The sequence below is a fragment of the Sapajus apella genome, unplaced genomic scaffold (genome assembly GCF_009761245.1).
Source record: "Sapajus apella isolate SASKATOON/1434 unplaced genomic scaffold, GSC_monkey_1.0 scaffold91, whole genome shotgun sequence".
Lineage (NCBI taxonomy): Eukaryota > Metazoa > Chordata > Mammalia > Primates > Cebidae > Sapajus > Sapajus apella.
The window spans coordinates 6,754,575-6,780,350 of record NW_022437031.1 but is presented as its reverse complement, the minus strand read 5'-3'; the positions used below and the strand labels follow the sequence as shown (position 1 = coordinate 6,780,350).

The 25,776-nt window shown below is 37.2% G+C and overlaps 1 protein-coding gene and 1 long non-coding RNA gene across 5 annotated transcripts in view; both read right to left on the bottom strand.

Annotated features, from left to right (window-relative positions):
* Positions 1-25,776, bottom strand: part of EDA (ectodysplasin A) — a 429,191-nt gene that overhangs the window by 250,256 nt on the left and 153,159 nt on the right. The gene's annotated exons all lie outside the window — the stretch shown is intronic.
* LOC116535059 lies at positions 9,679-13,753 on the bottom strand. The gene is made up of 3 exons (XR_004262025.1): positions 13,090-13,753; positions 10,548-10,551; positions 9,679-10,264 (listed from the first exon to the last, which is right to left on the bottom strand). It is a non-coding gene; the product is annotated as an uncharacterized LOC116535059 (long non-coding RNA).

Genomic DNA, 25,776 nt, shown 5'->3' with positions numbered 1-25,776 from the left:
TCTCCCCTTGCTATCTCTCCCCAGCTCCCCACCCCCCACTGTCCCTCCCCTATTTCCCCCAAACTGACCCCAGTGTGTAGTGCTCCCCTCCCTGTGTCCATGTGTTCTCATTGTTCAACACCCACCTATGAGTGAGAATGTGCGGTGTTTGATCTTCTGCTCTTCTGTCAGTTTGCTGAGAATGAAGGGAAGACTCTTAAGACTGACTGGCAAGGTTCATATTGAGGAGAATATGTGGAGCAGTGATCATGAGAAAGGTAGTCAAGGTTTGCAATGGCAGTAGCCCCTGTCAACAGGAGAGGGGAATAATGACGAACACATAGAAGGATTACTAAATGGTGCTCTGGGGGCTCCAGTTAAGGTCTTTAGAAACTGTAATTTTACAGTATTAGTAGTCTGCCAGTTGTGTCATTTGCCCCAGCTGCACTCAACCATTGTGGTAAGAGGAACACACAGTTCCATGATCTGGAGAATATGACCATTAGAAACTAAAAATAAATCTTAATTAGAAGTGTATCAAATATAGTCCTATAGTAATTCCAAAATTCCAAAAATACATTTCGAGAGTGCCAAAATCTCTAAGCACTTAAGCTCAAAATGAATAAATTAGATGAAAGGAAGTCAGGTATCTATTTGTGATTTTGTTTCATTTTATACATCTCTAAGTACTTTAACATGGTTGTTCTCCATTTATTCCCCTCCTAGTGAAGAATACCTAGTAAAGGTATTATCCATATCACTATTATTCCCAGCACCACATGTATACTTCAGTCATGACAATTACCATATCATATTGTAATTGCAGACATTTATGTCTCCCACCAGACTGTGAGCTCTTTAAGAGCAAAGAGCATGCCTTATTCAGTTTTGTACCCTCAACATCTCATACAATGTCTATTGCACAGAAAACCGATGTTGGATGAACAAATTTACAGATGAAGAGTCTAATGCACAGAACAAATGTTTTTTTCCAAGACAGCACAATTAGTTTGTGGTATAGACTACAAGTGCACTGATGCAGACCAGAGGTCTCAGCTTCTATGAGGCAATATCTGGTTTCATCCAAAGACAGATAAGAATTCTTTATAAATAAAACTATATTTTCAAAATAAACCATAGCATTAAAGCTACATAGGACTTCTAAAAATAGAATTACATAGTGGAAGGGAATGAATATCACCACTACATCTTAATTTTCAGTACAGCCTCAAAAAGAAGGCTGATAAATTTAATAAGCATAAATCTGAGATTATTAATATCAATATTTTTAAAAACACCAGTAGTTTTTTCAAATAAATTCAACATGTTTTCATTTTAGCCATCTTGTTTCACTGGTAAACTTCTACTTTTCCTTTTACTGGTGGCACTGAAATTTATTTTTATAGATGAAAATTATAATAAAAAGCCTGAGTATATTTTTGTTGTATAGCTGGTGACAGCTTTCAAGCCTCATTTCTGTCCCTTCCCCTTTTTGTCCCACATCAGGACAAGGTGATAAGCGGTCCTGGACACTCTTTCCCATGGTGCCAGCCTCAAAGTTCAAACCACACAAGGCACAACCAGCACAGAACACCTCACCTTGGCCCTACCACCTAACCACAATAAAAACCAGAGATATTTGCCCCTCCCTTCACTCAATCCACTTCAGATTGGCTTGGGAGCCACCCCTGCTCTCCCCAGAAAACGTCATTACATCTACAATAAACCTTTTCAAATCTTTTTTAGTGCATGTGTGGCATCTTAGTCTTGACATCCAAACCACACTTTGCATGAAGGGAATTATCCCCTCTTGCAGGGCAACCACAAGAAAATTGGCACCGTGAATAGGATGTTGAGGCAATAACCCTCACTATCTAGGGGTCTTTCTTCTCTTGCTTTTGGCTTGCTAACTGGCCAGGGTGCACTTTGAAATGTGATGCTGCCTGCTGGTCAGCCTGCATTATGAGTTGTGCTGCGCTGTACTGCATATGCCAACTCCTACCAAGACTCTGTTACAGATTTAATCTACCTAATTAAGAAGTTTCAGTGATATACAGTTACGGATGGGAATACGGTATTGGGGCCCTACTTAGAGTAGCTCTGGGTCATGCATATTGGCCCAGGCCTTTATGAGTATTTCAGATTGAATCGTGTGTCTCAGTTCTAGCACAAGGCATGATTGATGCTAGGCTCAGGGAGAGGAGTTTTATCCTCTATGACCATCAGTTGTATGACTAAATGAGGCCTTGGTCCCCATTTTATAGAAGGCTCAGGGGAAAGACTACATCTTGTACAATATATGGGCCCATTGATTAGTTGGTTATATGAAGGAGAGTAGTCACCATGTGGCATGCTGAAGTCTACAGTCCAAAAATCAGATGGCTAACTAGGACCATATGAAATGCCTCTGCTACTGCTGTTGCTACCTATACCATCCAAACAGATTCTAGTCCTTAAAGTTATAAAAAGATGCCCATGTTATCCAGTGGCACAAGCCCTTATAGAAGACAGACCTGAATGTTTTATCCTTACCCCTTTTAAATGTCCAGAAAAAATTACCTCCCTATTGGACAACTATAAAAATGACCAAAAAAGACTCTGGGTTCAATTGAGGGCTGTGGCTTGTCAACATGCCAAAGTATTAAATTAAATCTGACTGAAGCCCAGGTTTCTTTCTTTTCTTTTCTTTTTCTTTTGAGAGTTTTGCTCTTGTTGCCCAGGCTGGAGTGCAATGGCACGATCTCAGCTCACTGCAGCCTCTGCCTCCTGGGTTCAAGTGATTCTGCTGCCTCAGCCTCCTGAGTAGCTGGGATTACAAGTGCCTACTACCACACCCAGCTAATTTTTGTATTTTTAGTTGAGATGGGGTTTCACCATGTTGGCCAGGCTAGTCTCAAACACCTGACCTCAGGTGATCTACCTGCCTTGGTCTCCCAAAGTGCTGGGATTACAGGCGTGAGACACCATGCCCAGCCAGCCCAGATTTCTTAAACTCAATAGAGCAACAATCACAATAGGGAGGCCCTTAACCCTGATGATACTGAATTGCAACTCACTGCAGGAAGAAACTTATAAATATGAGCAGGGAGAGAGGACTGTCTCTCCCTAAAGAATGTCCAATAACCACAAAAATAAAACAACAAATCTTAATGTGGGAGAGGAAACCATAACTAAAGCAGAGGTTCATGATTTTTTACACAATTGGAAATCCAAAATTTTTGGATTGGGGGAAGGACCTGATGGGAGATGATTGGATCACAGGGGGTGGATTTCCCCCTTTCTGTTCTCATTATAGTGAGTTCTCACAAGATCTCATTGTTTAAAAGTGTGTAGTACTTCCCTCTTTGCTCTCTCTCTTTTCCCCTTTGCCTTCTGCCATGATTGTTAGTTTTCTGAGGCCTCCCAGCCATTCTTCCTGTGCATCCTGTGGAACTGTGAGTCAATTTAACCTTTTTTTCCCATAAATTATCCAGTTTCAGGTAGTTTATAGCAGTGTGAGAACAGACTAACACAGTGAGCATTGATGCTCTGACCCAAAGAGTAACAAATTAAAACAATATTAAGTATTTGGCACTTAGAATAAGCTTGACAAATGGTACCCCACAGGCCTTCCCACCACCAGCACCAAGGTTAAAATAGCTAATGTGGCCCAGTATAGATAGAAACAAGGTGTACAAGAAGTAAGACCCATTATACAAGACCTACTAAAAGAAGTGGCTCTTATTCCTGCTGCCTTCTTCTTGAAGAGCCCAATATGGCCAATGCCCAAACCTAATAAAAATGAATGGCACTTAACAGCGAGCTATTGCAACCTTAATGCCATGATACTACTGATTAAGGCCCATAGCCAACAATATTAAAATTATTGACTCCATTCAATTAACTATTGAAAAATTATTTTGCTTTCATAGATTTTTGTTAATATTTAGTGTCTATTTAAATATCCTCTCAGTTGCAGTTTGTCTTCACCTTGAAAGGAACAAACTGTACCTTATCTGGCTACTCATGGTATTCCTCAACAGCCCTATCATCAAAGACAACATTTACTAGCAAGATCTTAGCCACGTCCAACTTCTTCCAGGAGCACGGTTATGACATTACAAACCTGAGAGTCTTCAGGTGGAAGCTGGCCATATCGATAAGATCAACCATATGACTTAGGGTAGAGGCTTTGGGTCATGAAATATCAGTTGACCTAAACACTGAGTTCAACCACATGGGCAATAAATGAATCCATTATGCCTATGTAATGAATATTCAATAAAAAGTCTGAACACTAAAGCTTAGGTGAGCTTCCTAAGTTTGCAATACTCCATGTGTACTGACACAAATTAATGCTAGGAGGGTAACATGTCCTGAGGATTACGGAAGCTTCATGATTAGAACCTTCCTTGACTCTACCCTATGGGACTATTTTTTTGGCTGGTTGTAATTTATAACCTTTCCCTGTAATAGATGACATACAATAGAGATTTATAATGTACATATAATAAATATATAATATACAAACAATAAAAATAATAAAATTAACAAAATAGGGAGAAGAAAAAAGAGGAATCCAAAATACAATTCTATTTAGTACAGTTGCTGTCATTGACTGTACAATTTGGTTTGGTGTATTCTATCAGTACAGCAATTTATATTTACGTAAGGTTTCATAATTTACAAAGTATTTTTTACTACAAAACACTTTTACTCATAATCACATTTATTCCTTATGCCCACTTGTAAAGGAAGTATTTTTCTTAGCCGTATTTTACACTTGAGGAAATTTAAGTTCAGAGATACTAAGTAATTTATTCAAGGTCCCTGGTAGTACCAGGACTGCAAAGACAGGCATTCTGATTCTAAAGTTTGTATTCTTTATATTGGCATACTAAGGTCATTTTCTGTCCCTGCTTCTCTCTTTAAATGATATCTCTCTGAATATTCTCTGTTAGCAATCCGATGGGTGGACACTGATAACTCTGACTCAATGCATGACAGAAGCCTGTTTCCTAATTTATTAAATAAAAGAAGTAGATCAGATGATCTCTAAGATGCTATTGTAAATTGAAAGCCTATGGCATTAGAAGTGATTGCTAGGTAGACACACACAGGATCTGGTTTAGGAAATAACTCCTAATTTGTCTTTACTCTGGATGAAAAAACTGTGGTAAAAGAGGCAAAGGCTAAGAAATCAATTTCCTCCTTCTTACTCTCCAAAATCTAAAATTATTATTTGTGTTTTTGAGACACAGTAGAGGTATGTAGTGTACCCTCCTCCTATAGTTCATATCCAGTATCCAGGGGTAAATTCAACTGTAATCATCTTCATAATGTTTTCCCAGACTACAGTAGCACACAATCATTTTCTTCTTTCTCTCACTTCCACCAGCAATGGTTGTTACCCAGATATGCCATTATTTTTCTTATTTAGAAATATCTTGTATAATAGCTGTCCAAAAACACGTTACATTTAAAATTTTGCCTACTTAGTGAATTGAGTCCTCTTAAGATGCTATGTGTCAGAGATTTAAATTCTCCTCATGTATAGAATTTTCTTCCTAGTTTCCATTCATAAATGTATGTCATTCATTTCTAAGTCACGTTTCCAACTATGTTTACTCTTTTTAATAGGCTGAAATGTGGATGGCATATAACTAGAAAATTTCTTCGTAAAATCACTGGGTAAACAAAAGTATACAATAAAAAAATCGAGTCATTTCTTTTTCATAAAGTGCAAAGCAACTAAACTTAACCAGAGCTTAACTAAGATCTTAACATGGCCTAGGAGTCCTGGCATAGTTTAGTCTCTACCTACCCTCAAGCCTCCTCTTGCTCCACTGTCCCCCTGTTGCTTTCTGTGCTTTAGCTATACTTAACTCTTTTCATTCGTTGAAACTCTCCATGCTCCTTCCTACTACAGGAACTTGCACATGCCATTTCCTCTGCTTGGAACTCCCTTACTTGCCCACTACCCTCTGTCTAGGTAACTCCTATTCCTCCTTCAGATCTCAGCCTAAGCCCTCTTCATTGTCATATGTGAGTCAAGGTACCATATCATGTTTTCATGGCATCACATTCCTCTCTTTTGTAGCATGTAACACATTCATAAATTTTACATTTATTGGTGGGTTTTCAATGTCTGTGTCTCCCAGTAAATTATTGTAAGCTCCATGAAGGTGGGGTACATTGTCTTTGTTTTCCCACATCATCGTATCTCCAGCACATAGCACAGTGCCTTGCATATTTTAAGTACTCAATAAATATTTGTTGGATAAGTATATACTGCCAACTAAATGCAAAAGAGCCTCAGATATGTTGATAATCCCAATATTAAATACTCTTCTATTTATAGAACGAGTTAAGACTATTCACATAGGAAATACTGTCACCACAGGCATGCCCTAACATACACAATAAATGACCTTTCTCCTTTATAAAAAAAAAAAAAGAGAGAGAAAAGAAAATCTAAAGCCAGAGTTACTAGTTGACTTCCCCAAGACAGAACAAAATCTAAATTCAGATATCTTGATTACTCATCCAGTATTCCTCTCATTACATTGGAAAAGGTAGGATGGTACAATAGAAATATCATAGATTATCAATTCAGGTAACCTGGCCTTGAATTCTGCCTTATTTACAAAATGGCAATGAGTAATTGCTTAACCTCTCCATGGCTGTTTTTATACTGAGGATAATGCCAATCACATAGGATTTTTGTGAAAATTAGAAATATATATAGCGAGAGTCCCCAGAATAATGTCTTGCACATAGTAGGTAGTAAATAAATGGCAGGCATGCTATAACCTAAATCTCAGTGTGTTCATCTTAAAATTCAAAATCTTGTGTTCTGGATCTTCTTATATCAGAGTGTATTATATATCAAGTCAAATTCACGTATGTAAATAATTTACTATTTGTCATTTGTTCAAGCTTTAGGTCCATTTACACATATAGCATGTCCTGATCAGTAGTGTCTGAGTTAGACTACAAGCAGGAACCACAGCTGCTTAATTTTAATCAGCATCTTGGGCATATAGTTGCTTAATTAAAGCATTTTGTGTTGGTGTTGATTTAATAGCACAACATGTTGTTAATTGCTGCAGTAAATTTGACTGTACCACAAGAGGCAAACCAACATGGAAGCTCTTACCTGGGAAAAAGTGAAACAATTTTTTTTTAAAGTTTAGTTTTGTCTTACTTTCCTAAGCAGAGGAGGCAAAAAAATAAATAAAGATACATCTTGGAGAGTCCTCTGAAGAATAAAAGAGGGTTATACCCAGCTTTACAAATAGCCAGTGGCTTAGTACAAAATTTATGTCTGATTATAAAATAAAGAAAGTTTATTTCATTTATATTCATTCACTCATTTAACAGATATTTTAGTACCTTTGTGTCAGGGACTATAGTTTCAGCAATGAGCAAAAGCAGATATAGTTCTTCTGAATGTATTGAAGGAGACTGACTATATATATATAACTACTCTGGCCCCTCCAGAGGCAGAGAAAACCAGTGTTCCTTAATTTCAAGGTTGCTGAAGCTTCTTTTACATTTCTTGTAGTTCTATTTGATACAGAACACAATTGACATTAAGTAAGTTGCTCTAGGACATATCTCAGCCTCACCTCTAAGCAGTCTCAGAACAGAAGGCCCAAGGTCTAGGAGGGTGATGAGATGGAAAGCTCTGAACCAGGAGTAGAAATATGAAGCTAGGTTTTAGTCCTGAAAGTGGTACCTTATGACCTTGGGCAAGTCCCTTAACCTCTGGTCATCAGTTTCTTCATCTATTAAAGCAGATGAGGTAGAAAAACTAAAATTAAGTAAACAAAAATAACAATACCAATAACAAAGATTCTATGACAATGCTATAACATGGCTCCAGGGTATTCTAGATTTGTATGCCAATTTGGTAGACATTTGCTGTAAATTTATTTAAAAATTCTATGTACTATTAATAACTATATATTTATTTTAGAAACAGGTTTCAATTACATTATTTTCATAGAACTCACAGTTTGGAGGAGTCCTAAGAGGCCATTTAGTTACATTGAGATCATTCCCACTAGCTGATCATGTTAGATGATTATCTATTCTATTTCATAAGGATTTTCCCAGGAGTGAAATTCAGCTATCTTTTTTTGTTGACTAACCTAGTATTTAACAAACCTCATTATTAAGCATTTCTTCATTATATGTAACCTAACACTACCAATATAGTTTAAACCTGTTTCTTTTAGCTTTGTCGTCACAAGAGGAGAACTGGTAGTTGACATCCTCCTATAATAATATTTCATAGATGTATAAACAGTGATTAAATTATAACTTCAGCCATATCAACAGAATGAATATGTTTCCAACTGTGATTTCTGCAACCTTTTGAGAAGATTGTTAAGAAACAATCAGAAATCTTATCTACTTTCTATTGAAGAAATATTAGAAAGTGAATCATATTCTTTCTCAAATATAAATTAGCATAGTGGCAATTGAGAGCAATAGGCACTACGAAGAACATATGAAGATTTCTCAAAAAGTCAAAAATAGAACTACTATATGATCTAGCACTCTCACTATTGGAAATTTATCCAAAGAAAAGGAAGTCATTATATCAGAGAGACATCTGCACCGCCATGTTTATTGCAGCACTATTCTCAATAGCCAAAATTTGGAAGGAGCCTAAGTATCCATTAATAGATGAATGGATAAAGAAAATATGGTATAATATGTACAATGGAATACTATTCAGCCATAAAAAAGAATGAAAATCCTGTCATTCATGGCAACATGGATGGAACTGGAGAACATTATGTCAAGTGAAATAAAGAACAGAAAATTAAACACCACATATTCTCACTCATATGTGGAAACTAAAAAATGTTGATCTCATAAAAATGGAAAGTAGGAAAGAATACTAGAGGCTGGGAAAAAGAGGGGGAAGGAAGAGATATGGAGAGATTTACGTAAGGATACAAAATTACAACTAGATAGTAGAATAAGTTCTAGTATTCCATACCAATGTAGAATGACTATATTTAACAATAATATATAGTTTCAAATAGCTAGAGGAGGATATTGAATGTTCCAAAAACAAAGAAATAATAAACATTTGAGATGATAGATATGCTACTTACCCTGATCTGATCACCATACATTATGGTGACTGCAAAAGTAATTGCAGTTTTTGCATTGTTGGAATTTGCCATTTGATAATGGAATATGTTCTTAAATAAATGTGGTGATGTTATATATCATTTTAATGGGCATTTCTTGCTTTATGTTTTTTTGCTAATGACTTATTACTTCCTATGTATTTTAGACTATAGAAATGATATTATACAAAAAGCAAATTCAAGCAATTTTCTTATTGGAATTCAAAATGGGTCATAAAGAAGTAGAGATAACTTGCAAGATCAACAGTGCATTTGGCCTAGGAACTGCTAGTGAATGTACAGTGCAGTGGTGGTTCAAGAGGTTTTGCAAAGGAGACAAGAGCCTTGAAGATGAGTAGCATAGTGCCTGGCCATCAGAAGTTGACAACGACCAATTGAAGCAAATTGGAAAGGTGAAAAAGCTTGATAAGTGGGTTCCTCAGGAGCTGATTGAAAATTTAAAAAAAATGTCATTTTGAAGCATCGTCTTCTCTTATTCTACACAACAATAATGTACCACTTCTTGATCAGATTGTGATGTGCAACAAAAATTGAATTTTATACAACAACTGGTGATGACCAGCTCAGTGCTTGGACCAAGAAGAAGCTCCAAAGCACTTCCCAAAGCGAAATTTGCACCAAAAAGGTCATGGTCACTGGTTGTCTGCTGCTGGTCTGATCCACTACAACTTTCTGAATCCCAGTGAAACCATTACATCTAATAAGTATGCTCAGCATATCCATGAGATGCACTGAAATTGCAATGCCAGTAGCCAGCACTGGTCAAGAGAAAGGGCCCAATTCTTCTCCACAACACCCAATCACACGTCACACAACCAATGCCTCAAAAGTTGAATGAATTGGGCTACAAAGTTTTGCCTCATTCGCCATATTCAACTGACCTCTTCCCAACCTACTGCCATTTCTTTAAGCATCTCAACAACATTTTGCAGGGAAAACACTTCCACAATCAGCAGGATGCAGAAAATGCTTTCCAAGAGTTTGTCGAATCCCGAAGCATGGATTTTTATGTTACAGGAATAAACAAACTTATTTCTTGTTAGCAAAAATGTGTTGATTGTAGTGGTTCCAATTTTGATTAATAAAGATGTGTTTCAGCCTAGTTATAATGATCTAAAATTCATGGCCCAAAACTACAATTACTTTTTTTTTAATGTTCATTTTTTCCCCCATTTATTTATTTTATTGCATTTTAGGTTTTGGGGTACATGTGAAGAACATGCAAAATTATTGCATAGGAACACACGTGGCAGTGTGATTTGCTGCCTTCTTCCCCATCACCTACATCTGGCATTTCTCCCCTTGCTATCTCTCCCCAGCTTCCCACCCCCCACCGTCCCTCCCCTATTTCCCCCCAACTGACCCCAGTGTGTAGTGCTCCCCTCCCTGTGTCCATGTGTTGTCATTGTTCAACACCCGCCTATGAGTGAGAACATGCAGTGTTTGATCTTCTGCTCTTCTGTCAGTTTGCTGAGAATGATGGTTTCCAGGTTCATCCATGTCCCTACAAAGGACACAAACTCATCGTTTTTTATGGCTGCATAATATTCCATGGTGTATATGTGCCACATTTTCCCTATCCAGTCTATCGTCGATGGGCATTTGGGTTGGTTCCAGGTCTTTGCTATTGTAAACAGTGCTGCAATGAACATTCGTGTGCACGTGTCCTTATAGTAGAACAATTTGTAATCCTTTGGATATATACCCAGTAATGGGATTGCTGGGTCAAATGGAATTTCTGTTTCTAGGTCCTTGAATCGCCACACTGTCTTCCACAATGGTTGAACTAATTTACACTCCCACCAACAGTGTAAAAGTGTTCCTATTTCTCCACATCCTCTCCAGCATCTGTTGTCTCCAGATGTTTTAATGATCGCCATTCTAACTGGCGTGAGATGGTATCTCAATGTAGTTTTGATTTGCATTTCTCTGATGACCAGTGATGATGAGCATTTTTTCATATGTTTGTTGGCCTCACGTATGTCTTCTTTTGTAAAGTGTCTGTTCATATCCTTTGCCCACTTTTGAATGGGCTTGTTAGTTTTTTTCTTGTACATCTGTTTTAGTTCTTTGTAAATTTTGGATATCAGCCCTTTGTCAGATGGGTAAATTGCAAAAATTTTTTCCCAATCTGTTGGTTGCCGATTTACTCTAATGACTGTTTCTTTTGCTGTGCAGAAGCTGTGGAGTTTGATTAGGTCCCATTTGTCTATTTTGGCTTTTGCTGTCAATGCTTTTGGTGTTTTGGTCATGAAGTCCTTGCCTACACCTATGTCCTGAATGGTTTTGCCTAGATTTTCTTCTAGGGTTTTTATGGTGTTAGGTCTTATGTTTAAGTCTTTAATCCATCTGGAGTTAATTTTAGTGTAAGGTGTCAGGAAGGGGTCCGGTTTCTCCTTTCTGCACATGGCTAGCCAGCTTTCCCAACACCATTTATTGAACAGGGAATCCTTTCCCCATTGCTTGTTTTTGTCTGGCTTGTCAAAGATCAGATGGTTGTAGATATGTTGTGTTGCCTCCGAGACCTCTGTTCTGTTCCATTGGTCTATATCTCTGTTTTGGTACCAGTACCATGCTGTTTTGATTACTGTAGCCTTGTAGTATAGTTTGAAGTCTGGTAGTGTGATGCCCCCTGCTTTGTTCTTTTTGCTTAGAATTGACTTGGCTATGTGGGCTCTCTTTTGGTTCCCTATGAAGTTTAAGGTGGTTTTTTCCAGTTCTGCGAAAAAGGTCATTGGTAGCTTGATGGGGATAGCATTGAATCTGTAAATTACTTTGGGCAGTATGGCCATTTTCACGATATTGATTCTTCCTAACCATGAACATGGAATGTTTCTCCATCTGTTTGTGTCCTCTCTTATTTTGTTGAGCAGTGGCTTGTAGTTCTCCTTGAAGAGGTCCTTTACATTCCTTGTTAGTTGTATTCCTAGGTATTTTATTCTCTTTGTGGCAATTGTGAATGGAAGTTTGTTCTTGATTTGGCTCTCTTTAAGTCTGTTATTGGTGTATAGGAATGCATGTGATTTTTTGCACATTGATTTTGTATCCTGAGACTTTGCTGAACTTGCTTATCAGTTTCAGGATGTTTGGGGCTGAGACAATGGGGTCTTCTAGGTATACAATCATGTCGTCTGCAAATATGGACAATTTGACTTCCTCCTTTCCTGTTTGAATGCCCTTTATTTCTTTTTCTTGCCTGATTGCTCTGGCTAGAAATTCTAATACTATATTGAATAGCAGTGGTGAGGGCGGGCATCCTTGTCTGGTGCCACATTTCAAGGGGAATGCTTCCAGTTTTTGCCCATTCAGTATGATATTGGCTGTTGGTTTGTCATAAATAGCTTTTATTATTTTGAGATACGTTCCATCGATACCTAGCTTATTGAGTGTTTTTAGCATAAAGAGCTGCTGAATTTTGTCAAAGGCCTTCTCTGCATCAATTGAGATAATCATGTGGTTTTTGTCTTTGGTTCTGTTTATGTGGTGAATTACATTTATAGACTTGCGTATGTTGAACCAGCCTTGCATCCCCGGGATGCAGCCTACTTGATCATGGTGGATAAGCTTTTTGATGTGCTGTTGCAATCGGCTTGTCAGTATTTTATTGAAGATTTTTGCATCTATGTTCATCATGGATATTGGCCTGAAGTTTTCTTTTCTTGTTGAGTCTCTGCCGGGTTTTGGAATCAGGATGATGTTGGTGTCATAAAATGATTTGGGAAGAATTCCCTCTTTTTGTATTGTTTGGAATAGTTTCAGAAGAAATGGTACCAGCTCCTCTTTGTATGTCTGGTAGAATTCGGCTGTGAACCCATCTGGACCTGGGCTTTTTTTGGGCGGTAAGCTCTTAATTGCTGCCTCAACTTCAGACCTTGTTATGGGTCTGTTCAGGGTTTCAGCTTCTTCCTGGTTTAGGTTTGGCAGGAGGCAAGTGTCCAGGAATTTATCCCAAAACTACAATTACTTTTGCACCAACCTAAATATATTGAAACATCACTATAGACTCCGTGAATATATACAATTATTATGTTTCCATTTTAGAAAAGCCACAATAAAATTACTTAACCAAATATGTACTTCTCAGTTCAGTTCAGCAAAGACCAAGGCTTTAGTTCAGTATTGGGTTCATAATAAATGTTCCTCAAGTTGATTATAGGAACTAAAGGAGTAATGTGTTACATATGGACACTGAGAGAGAAAGATCGTCACTGTATATAACCACAAATGCCTAAAATGGGTGGGATCGAATCTTCCTCTTTCCTTATGACAAATAGGGAGAGGCAGTAGTACCAGTCAAATGCTATCTTTAGGCATTGCAAAAGTAAGGTAGTAGCAGTATTTTGAAGTATAAATGAACATCTATATAATTGCAAATAAAGTACTTAAATCCTCTGAGACACAATTCCATACCTGTAAATATGTAAATTAGACTAGATGACCTAGAATTATAAAAACAGGTAGATATAATTCTAATATTTTATAATTTTCTAGTTCCATCGTTTGGTGTATCAACTTAGCAGTTGTATTGTTGGCCAACAAGTTATTAAAGCTATTAAATACAGTGGGGCACGGTGGCTCACACCTGTAATCCCATTACTTTGGGAGGCTGAGGCAGGTGGATCATTCGAGGTCTGGAGTTCGAGATCAGCCTGAACAACATGACAAAACCCCATCTCTACTAAAAATACACACATACAAAAAAAATTAGCTGGGCTTGGTGGTGCATCTGTAGTCCCAGCTACTGGGAGACTGAGGCAGGAGACTGCAGTGAGGTGAGATTGTACCACTGTATTCCAGCCTGGGCAACAGAGTGAGACTCCATCTCAAAAAAAAAGGGGGGGGGATTAAATACATTCCCAACATAACACCAGGTTCCCTAGGTGATACAAAAAGAACATAAAACATAGTCTTTGCCCTCAGAATAATAGGATCTAATCCGAATGAAAAACTGAGCCCCCACAAAACAACTTGGAAAACTCTATTCCATGCATTAAGAATTCATGGAAGAGAGCCATCAGGGTGAATGAAATACTTGAACAAGACTTCCTGAAGTTGGGCCTTGATTGGGCCTTGAAGAATCAGTACAATTTGCATACACAGGGAGAAGGAGGCACATTTCAGGAAAAGAAGGAATTAAATAATATGAGCAAGGTCAAGAAAGCAAAATTTCACATGGAATATTTTAATTAAAATAAGAGATGGATAGATAGACCCACTTAAATGAACCCTTAAAAGGGTTTTTGTAAAGGGTAATAGAATGTATTGATAAGGACAATTCTAATATTGCTAAGGACAATCCTATTTATTGACAAACTGAATAATTATCAGAGGGCCTAAATTTTAAAAAAAAACACTAGAAGTTATTCACTATAACACTTTAAACATCTTTAATATTTCATGAAAAAATCAAAACTAAAGTCTTTTTAAAAAGCCATAAAAACTGAGTGATGTTAGGTATCATGCATGCTATGTCAACCATTTTTCTAAAACAAGCTTTGAAAAAATACCAACCCCTGAATCATCTTTTTCAAATGCTAAAAAGACAAGATGCATTCTAATACAGAGAGTATTCACAGAAAGGTTGGTATGGATACATCTCAGAAATCTTAGTATCTGTATCAGCTGTACATAATTATTTCAGCCACCCACATAAATCTTAACATACCAAGAGGGGAAAAAAAAAAAAAACCCAGCAACTACAGACTCTTCCCTGTGATCACTTAGGTTTGCTGCTTCAGTTCTTTAAGTACAGGTAGCTGGTTCCAAATCATGTAGAATCTTCTATGTGTAGGCCTAGTACCTGTCTGTATCTTGGTAGCCAGGGATAGAATAATGAACTCAAAACAATTTACACACAATGTGATCAGGTATGTGTTAGACTAAAGGCAAGGTTTTTGACATCGTAAGTTTTACTTTAGTGTTTTGTGGCCTTTATGCATATTTTTCGTTTGAATTTAATAAATTTTGGTGAAACTGAGAAAAATTATGCAGAGACTGCCAGACAGCCATTGACAAGTGTATATTACAGTTTGGTCATAATTTTAAATAAGTCCAACTTCTGGAGTCATAAAAGTTGTTCCAATTTTCTCTGGAGAAGTGACTTGCCTAAGGACATACAGTTGGTTAGTGGCAAGCTACAGTCTCCTCCTGACTCTAAATCTAACCAATACCTTCAAAAAATATTTAAAATGTTTATAAGTTATAAAAAGCACAAAGAATAATACAATAAATACTTTTGTTCCTACTACTCAACTTAAAAAATAAAACATTATGAATATAGTTGAATTCTTATTGTATACCTCTTCCCTGATCATCTTGCCCAACAATTAAATGGTATCTTGAATTTGTTTATAATTTTTATATATTTCTATACATACTTATAATATGTATAGTATATATTTCCAAGAAATACATAGAATTGTTGAGGATACTTTAAAACTTTATATAAACTGTTCCATATATACACATTCTTCTATACTTGTTTTTTTCAGCACTATGTTTCTTCATCTGTAATTATTAATGTAGCTCTAGTCCATTCATTCTCCTCTACTAATAGTATTTGTTGTATAAATATTTAATATACCATAACTTATTTATTCCTTTGCTTGTGGAGATTTGTTTCCAATGTTGGTATTATAAACAATATGCCTTTAAAAATATATTCATATGCGTATCTCCTGACTTACCATGAGAGTCTATCCAGGAATTCACCTAGGAGAAAAAGTGCTAGGTCATTCATTTGTTATATACATCTTCAACTTTAATAGATATTGCCATATTATTCTCCAAAGTAGTTGTAACTATTTACCACCAGCAGTGTAGAAAATGTCTCATGTTCTACATTCTAGCCCAAAATTGGAAATGTCAGACTTGGTGATTTTTGCAAATTTGATAGGCATGAAATGTTAACTTGGTGGTACTAACTTGTATTTTACAGATTACTAGTAAGAATGATAATCTTTTTATGTTTATTTGTCATTCATGTTTCCTCTTCTACGAACTGCCTATTCAAATCATTTTTATAATGGGTGTCTTTTATAAAAAATGTTTGGAGAAGTTCTTTATATATTCCTGGTAACAATCCTTATCAGTTATATGTGTTACAAATATCTTCTCCTGGTTTTTGGATTTTTTTTCCCACATTTTAATGATGACTTTTGATGAACAGAAATTTAAAATTTTAATGTGTCAAATTTATAAACTTCTTATATTATGAGTGATTCTCAGTTTATCTTAAGAATTTCCCTGCTGGGCACAGTGAGTGGTTCATGCCTGTAATTCCAGCACTTTGGGAGACTGAGGTGGGAGGATCACTTGAACCCAGGAGTTAGAGACCAGCTTAGGCAACATATTGAGACTCTGTTTATACCAAAAAAAAAAAAAAAAAAAAAAAAAGGCGGCATGGTGGCATGTGCCTGTATTCCTAGCTATTAGGGAGGCTGAGGCAGGAGGATCACTAAAGCCTAGGAGTTTGACGTTGCACTGAGCCGTGATCATGCTACTGTACTCCAGCCTGGGTGACAGAACGATAGAGCGATACAGCAAGACCCTGCCTCTCAAAAAAAAAAAAGTTTCCCTACTCCAAAGTCATAAATACATTTTCCTATACTTTTACTTAAAAATTTAAAAGTGTTGCCTTGATGCTCTTTCCAACACACTAAAATTAAATGTTTTGAAGTATGTACTGCACCCAGGAAATGTTCCTCATTATGCTTAGGTGTCAGGATGTGCTCTGGCCAACAAGGGACACACCATAAATGTGATTGAACAAGACACTCCCTAAATCTAATTTGGAACAGTGCGTGATCTCCCAAGTATTAAAGAGAGTTTCCACAATATTCTCAGGTACAACATGGTTCTTGTATTGGTAAATGTGCAGAGGTCACAGATAATGTGAAACTTTGTGAGACTCTTTAACACTAACTTCTCAGGTATGCTTTGCTTTAAGGAATCATAAAAGTTCAATACAGAATGAATTCTATAGAAACAAAATTTACTATCCTAAAAGGTAGAGAAATTCTCTAATATTTAAATTTTTAAAAATGTGGTTACAAATGGATTATGATGGTTAATATCATAGCATACTATATCAGTGGCTGATAGAAGTTCAGATACTACTTTTTTGTATAATTTTCTCAGCTCTTTTTCATTATTCATCAGTCTCCAGCCTCTCTTACAATATCAAAGTTTTTACCATGCCTAGGCTAATGAGGCATCAGGTTATTTAAAAAAAATTTTGGTACATTATATTTGTATATATTTATATGGTAGACATGAAATTTTATTACATGCATAGTGTATAAAGATCAAGTCAGAATATTGAGGGCATCCATCACCCATGTATTAATCATTTCTATGTGTTGGGTACATTTCAAGTCCTCTCTTGTAGCTATTTTGAAAAATACAACACATTGTTGTTTACTACAGTAACCCTACTCTGCTACTGAACATTAGAACTTATTTCTCCTAGCTAACTGTATGTTTATTCCCATTAACCAATCTCTCATGCCCCCTACCCTGTTTTCCACTTCCCCCTTCCAACCATACACCTTTCCCAGTTTCTGGTATCTATTTCACTCTATCTTCATGTGATCAACTTTTGTAGCTCCCACATATGAGTGACAATGTGCAGTATTTGTCTTTCTGTGTCTGGTTTATTTCACTGACCATAATGAACTCCAGTTCCATCCATGTTGCTGCAAAGGGAATGACTTCATTATTTTGTATGGCCAAATAATATTCCATTGCGTATACATACCACATTTTCTCCATTCATCCACTGATGGACACTTAGGTTGATTCCATATGTTGGTAATTTGTGAATAATGCTACAATAAACATAACCATGCACATATCTCTTTGATATATTGATTTCTTTTCCTTTGGATAAATTGCCAGTAGTGGGATTCCTAGATTGTATGGTAGTTACATTTTTAGTTTTTTCTGAGAAATCTGCATACCGTTTTTGACAATGGCTATACTAATTTACACTTGTTTCCTTTGCTGTGCAGAAGCTTTTGAAACTTGATGTGATCCTTTTTGTCCATTTTTGCTTGGATTGGCTGTGCTTCTGGCCTATTACTTAAAAAGTCTTTGCCCAGTCCAATGTTCTGGAGAGTTTCCCGAATGTTTTCTTTTAGAAGTTTCATGGTTTGAGGTCTTAGATTTAAATCTTTAATCCATTTTGATTTTCTATATGATGAGAGATTGGGGTCTAGTTTCATTCTGCACATGTTTATCCAGCTTTCCCAGTGCCATTTATTGAAGACTATCATTTCCCAATGTATGTTCTTGGCACCTTTGTTAAAAATGGATTTACTGTATAGATTTGTTACTGGGTTCTCTATTCTGTTCCTTTGGTATATGTGTGTGCTTTAATGCCAGGACCAAGTTGTTTTGGTTACTATAGGTGTGTGGTATAATTTGAAGTCAGGTAATGTGATTCTTCATTTTGCTCTTTTTGCTAAGGCTAGCTATGGCTATTCTGGGTCTTTTGTGATTTCATATAAATTTTAGGATTATTTTCCATCTTTTCATTTGTTGATCATTTGTATTTTTTTGTCTGTGTTTTCTGTAGGTGTGCTCTGGTCTTTACTTCTTTCCTCATGCTAATTTTGGGTTGGTTTGTTCTTGCTTTTCTAGTTCTGTAAGGTACATCATTTGATTGTTTATTTGAAATCTTTCTACCTTTTTGATGTAGGCATATGCTGCCATAAACTGCCCTCTTACTGCTTCTGTTGTATCCCACAGGTTTTGATATATTGTGTTTCCATTTTCATTTTCTTCAAGAAATGTTTTGATTTCCATTTTAATTTCTTCATTGGCTCAGTCGTCATCCAGGAACATGTTGTTTAATTTCCATGTATTTGTATAGTTTCCAAAGTTTCTCTTGATACTGATTTCTAGTTTTATTCTATTGTGGTCTGAGAAGATACTTTGTATGATTCCAATTTTTTTAAATTTGTTTAGACTTGTTTTGTGACCTAACATATGGTCTATCCTGGAGAATGTTCCATGTGCCAATGAGAAGAATGTATAGTCTGTAGGTGTTAGATAAAATGTTCTGTAAATGTCTGTTGGGTCCATTTGGTCTAGAGTTCAGTTTAAATCCAATGTTTCTTTGTTGACTTTCTATTTAGATAATCTGTCTAATACCAAGAGCAGAATGTTGAGATCCCCCACAATTATTATATTTAAGCCTGTCTCTCTGTTTAGATCTAGTAATATTTGCTTTTTCAATCTGGGAGCTCCAGTGTTAGGTGTGTATAGATTTTGAATTTTTATATCTTCTTTATTTTTTTAATTATACTTTAAGTTCTGGGGTACATGTGCACATCATGCAGTTTGTTACATAGGTATACAGGTGCCATGGTGGTTTCCTGCATCCATCTCCCTGTCATCTACATTAGGTATTTCTTCTAATGCTATCCCTCCCCAATCCCCTCACCCCCCTGCTATCTCTCCCCTAGCCACCCCCCCGCCCCTGCCAACAGGCCCCAGTGTGTGATGTTCCCCTCCATGTGTCCATGTGTTCTCACTGTTCAACACCCACTTATGAGTGAGAACATGCAGTGTTTGGTTTTCTGTTCTTGTGTCAGTTTGCTGAGTTATATCTTCTTACTGGACTGATCCCTTTATCATTATATAGTGACTTTGTCTTTTTCGTTTTTTACTGTTTTTGACTTAAACTCTAATTTATCTGTTATAAGTATAGCTACTCCTGCTCACTTTTGGTTCCCATTTTAGTAAAATATGTATGGTCTTCCATGTCTTTACTTTCAGTCTATATGTGTCTTTACAGGTAAAGTTCATTTCTTTTACACAGCATGTAGTTAGGTCATGTTTTTTAAAACTACGTTCAGCCAGTCTATATCTTTTACATGGAGAATTTAATACATTTACATTCAAGGTTATTATTAATATGTGAGGTTTTGTTTCTGGCACATTTTTTTTTCCTCATTGTTCTGTATATCCTTTGTTTCTTTTTCTCTTCCTGTTTTTCATTATGGCTTGGTGGTTTTCTGTAGTGGTGCCATTTGAGCTGTTACTCTGCCTCATTTGTGTGTTTGCTTTACAGTGAGGCTTATAACTATCTGTGTTTTTATGATGGTAAATGTCATCCTTTCACTGCCAGGTTTAGGACGCCCTTGAGAACATTCTTAGGGCAGATCTAGTAGTGAGAAAGTCTCTCATCTTTTGCTTGTCTCTCTTCTTTTATGAACAGCAATTTTGCTGGGTATAGTTTTTGATTGGCAGTTTTTTTCTTTCAGAACTTTGAATATATCATCCCGTTCTCTCTGGTCTGTAAAATTTCTGCTGACCAATCTGCTGTTAGTCTAATGGAGATTCCCTTATAAGTGACTAGATGCTTTTCTCTTGCTGTTTTTAATTTTTTTTTTTTTGTCTTTGACTTTAGAATGTTTGCCTGCAATGTACCATGGAGAACACCTTTTTGCAATGTATGTGTTTGGGGACCTCTGAGCCTTGTGTACCTGGATGTCTAAATATCTTGCTAGTCTTAGGAAGTTTTATTTATAAAATCTATTTTGCTAGATACATTTTCTAACTCTTTTATTATCTGCTTTCCTTCTAGATAACTAGATAATTCAAGTATTTGTTCACTTTATGGTGTCCTATATATTAAAAAAGCTTTGTTTATTCTTTTTTCTTTTTCATTTTTTGTCTGACTGAATTATTTCAAAAGATCTGTTTCCAAGTTCTGAGATTCTTTCTTCTGCTTGGTCTAGTTTAATGCTGAAGTTTCAAATATGTTTTATATAGCATTAAATGATTCTTCAGTTCCAGAATTTGTTTGGCTCTTTTTTATGATATCTATCTCTGGTAAAACTTCATTCACATTCTGAATTGTTTTTCTAATTTCTGTGTATTGTTTTTCATTATTCTCTTGTCTCACTCCACTTCTTTAAAATCATTATTTTGAAATCTTTTCCTGAGATTTCATTAATTTGTTTTTGATTTGTATCTGTTGCTGGAGAATCATTGTGTTCCTTTGGAGATGTCAGAATCCCTTGCTTTTTCATGTTTCCTGTTTCTTTATTTGATATCTGCACATCTGGTATAATAGTCACTTTTTCCAATTTTCTTGAATTTGCATTCATAGGGGAGGACATTTTCCTGAAGATGTATCTATGGTATTGGTTGAGTAGGGCATTTTGGCTTTGATTCTGGTTGTGTGCAGTTGTATGGTCTCTGTATGATTTCTTTGGCTATAAACAGCATCAGGGATATCTATAATTTCCTCAGTGGCTTAGGGTGTAGTTATTTGTGGAAGCTGTGGTGAAGTTTTGCTGAGTAGTAGGATTCTAGGTGGGCCTGTCTTTGGCTCCTAGTGGTGGCAGCACTAAGCAGAGCATTTCTGTTCCTGGGGCCCAGGGTGGCATACACTGAATCCAGTGTTAGTAGGCCAATTCTTGGGCCTCCAGGAGACTTACTCAGATGTTGGTAGTTGGTAGTTGTAGCAGTGGACCAGATGGATGGGTGGATTCTCAGGCCCCTGGACAGCCAACGTGGCTTAGGTGATATTAGTGGCAGTGGCAGAAAGACCCTCTGGGTCTAGAGTAATATGCACTAGTATTGGTGGTGGCTGTGATGAGCTAGTGAGCCAGTCCTCAGACCCACAGGTAGAAGGAAGGTGCTATGCAGGTAGGTGCTATGCAGGTGGTGGTAGTGGCAGGGTGGCTAGGCCCTCCTTCAGGACCCCTGGAGGAGTTCTGAGATATTAACGGTGGTGTACTGGGCTGGGAAATCCCCTGGTCCCTGGATTGTATGTTCTTGATAGGGGAGGGCACGAAGATGGGCCAGGTGGGCTTGTCCTCAAGTCCCCTGATAGTGTGTAGATGGGGTGGCATGGTCCCCAGGTCCATGATGAAATGTTCAGGTTGGGAGTGGTACTGGCCATGCTATGGCTTTGCCACTGTCAGGGCCACAGCTGCCTTCAGAGGTAGCAGCCTAGGCCAGTGTGGGGGGAATGCATGTGCTGGTTGCACCCAAGCCCCAGTGGTCTTGCCCCTTAGCCCTGATGGCAGTAGTCTACACCTTGCTTGTACCTCGGCCCTGACTATGTCAGTCCGTGCTTCTCCTGCACCTCAGTCCTTGTGCCACTCAGGTTATGTTTTTAATGATTTACAGAATCATACAGAAGGGAAATGATCTCAACATCTGACAAGTTTTTATTCAAAATAGACATGTTATTTGACCTTTAAACTTTACTTCTGGGAATTTATCCTGAATGTAAGGCCGGTTGCCTCGTCGGGAGGTTGGACACGCCCACCTCTGCACTCAGCACCTAGCTCTGCCGCAGGGCTCCCCTGGAAGGCTCCAGCTGATGCAAGGCTCCAGGCCGGTTCTCCCACCGGAAAACCCGCCCCCGTCTCAATTCCGCTCCCCTGGAGTCAATCAGAGCACCCAGCTGTTGCTCGCTCCTCCTGGCCATAAAAACCCCATGCCCCAGGAAGTTGGCGTGACTTCCCTGGCCCCTTTCCCTGGGACCATGGAACCTCGCCCGGGAGCTAAATAAATTGGCATTTCATTTTCTTATACTGGCCTCAGTTTCCTCATTTTAAACTCGGCAATAATCCTTACACTGAGGAATTATTAAGGATGTACACAGAGATTTAGCTACAATTATATTTGTTGTATCATAGTTTGTAAGAAGAAAAATTTGGAAAAAGTTATAAGAACAGAAAATAGTTATTAAGTATGTCTGAGGCCAAGCTGTTGCTCACGCCTGCCATCCCAGCACTTTGGGAGGCTGAGACAGGAGGATGCATAGAGGCCAGAAGTTTGAGGCCAGCCTGGGCAACATAGTGAGACCCTGTCTCTACAAAAAATAAAATTTGGGGGCATGGTGGTACAGACTCACCTACCAATTAGCTACTTGGAAGGCCGAGGCCAGAAGATTGCTTGAGCCCAAGAATTCAAGCTTTTATAATGAGCCATTATTGTGCCACTGCACTGCAGCCTGGGTGACAGAGCAAGACCCCAACTCTATAAGGAATTTAAAAATAAAAAATAAATAAATACATCAGTGTACATCCCATGCTACAGAATACTATGCAGCCTCTCTTTTGAGCTCCAAAGTTTCATGTTTAATTGCATACTCAACAGCTCTACCTGTCTATTCAAAGATGAACTTTTCATCTCTGCCCTTCCATACACACAAACCTAGTCCTTATTTCAGTTAATAGCATCACCTTCTATCTAGTTCTCCAAGCCAAAAACCTAGAAATAATGACTTTCCCTCTTTCAACATCCCATCCAATGAATCACCTAGTCCACTTTATTTTACCTCCTAAATATCTATTGAATCTAATATTTAGCATTTTCACTACCAACACCCTAGTCTGAGCTACCAACATCTCGCCTTATCTACTGTCATAGCCTCTTCACTGGTCTCCACATATCCAGTCTAGTCCTCCAAAACATTCTTTATACTGTAGCTAGAGGAATCGTTCAGAAATTCATAACTAACTGATAAAATACAAAAATTATCTGTATCAATGTCAGTTTCCTGGTTTTAATAATTTTACTAAGATTATTTCAGATATTATCACTGGGGAAAAATGAGTGAAGGGTACACTGGAAGTTCCTGTACTAATTTTGAAACTTGTTGTGGGTCTATATTATTTCCAAATAAAATGTTTAAAAAATTGTTAATGTGAAACTGATCACAATATCCCTTACTTAAAGCCCTTCAGTGGTTAGAGGCCAAAACCTTTACTACTACTATGGCCTACAATGTCCTGCAGAGTCTGACCTCTGCCTGTATCTCAAACCTAGGTTTTTGTTTTTGTTTTTTCTCCATCACTCTTCTTGTTATCTGTGCTTGTGTATGGTCCTTTGAATATATGATGTTTTTTAATGCTACTGTTTCTTCTGTCTGGAATCTCTTTAGTCACTTGCCTCCCTTCTTTGCCTAATTAAATACTATTCACCCTTCAGATTTCAACTCAAGCATCTCTAAGTGAAAAGCATTCAGTAAATATTTGTCGAGTGAATAAATGCAGGAAGCACAAGCTCAAATAGTAAGCCCATTACCAAGATACATGTAAAGATGTTTTGCCAGGGATAATGAGTTTTCCACACCTAGGGGTGAATCTACCCTCTCTAAGTTAACCCCTTTTCTCTTTCTTTTCTGCTAAAACCCACCTTCCATTAGAAGCTAAAAATATGAGAAATTAGCTTTTCCAGCTTCTTTTCCAGCTAGAGTGTAGATAAGCAGTCCAATCTTGACAATGGGACTTCAGCTTATAGGTAGTTTTGATTCTGAGAAAGGTATTGCTCTGACATAAGAGAAACTTGTGAGGAAAAATTCATCTTCTTTGCTTGCAGAGAAAAGAGTTAGCATAACAGGCCTAAAACTGCTATCCTCAGAAAGATCTGGGATTGGCCTTATAAGCTGAAGCTACAGCAAAAAAACAAAACCAAACAAACAAAAATCCCCATTCAACCTTAGGGGACAAGCTTAAAGGCAAACACCAACATGTAAGAGATGGTGAAAGAGAAAGACAGAAAGTACCTGGGTCCTTAATAACATGACTCTGCCTTGGAATTTTCCAACTCTAGCACCATTTGACTAGTGTGTTATGGGAGATAATAAAAAAATCCTACATTAGAAACACTTTGAGTTGAGTTTTTTGTTCCTTGTAGTAAAAAAAAATCTTAATTTATAACAATAATATGGTGTGACAGAATGCAAACTACAAAATAACACTTAGAGAGTTTCTGCCATCTTAATTGTGTTCACTTTCAATCTACAAGTATGCCTTTACTTTGTGAAACAGATGTAGTCCTGAAAAATCGTGTTAATAAAATTTCTATAAAATTACAATGAAACTGAATCCCCATTTCTCACCTCATACAAAAATCAACTCAAGATGGATTAGAGACTTAAATCTAAGATGTAAAATCATAAAAACTCTAGAAGATAACATCAGAAGAACTCTTCTAGGCATTGGCTTAGGCAAAGAATTCATGACTAAGACTCCATAAGCAAATGCAACAAAAACAAAATTAAATAGATGGGACCTAATTAAACTAAAAAGCTTCTGTACAGCAAAAGAAATAATCAGCAGAGCAGACGACCCACAGAGTGGGAGAAAACATTTGAAAACTATGCATCTGACAAAGGACTAATATCCAGAGCCTACAAGGTACTCAAACAAATCAGCAAGAAAAGAACAAATAATCCCATCAAAAAGTGGGCAAAGGGCATGAATAGACAATTTTCAAAAGAAGATATACAAACAGCCAACAGTATTTAAGAAATACTCAACATCACTAATCATCAGATAAATGCAAATTAAAACCACAATGAAATACCACCTTACTCCTGCAAGAATGGCCACAATTAAAAGGTCAAAAACAATAGATTTTGGCATGGATGTGGTGAAAAGGGAACATTTTTTAGATTGCTAGTGGGAATATAAATTCGTACAATCACTATGGAAAACAGTATGGAGATTCCTCAAAGATTTAATAGTAGAATTACCATTTGATTCCACAATCCCACTATAGGGTATATACCCAGAGGAAAGAAGTCATATGAAAAAGACACATACACACCCATATTTATAGCAGCACAATTCACAATGACAAAAATATGGAAGCAACCTAAGTGCCCAGT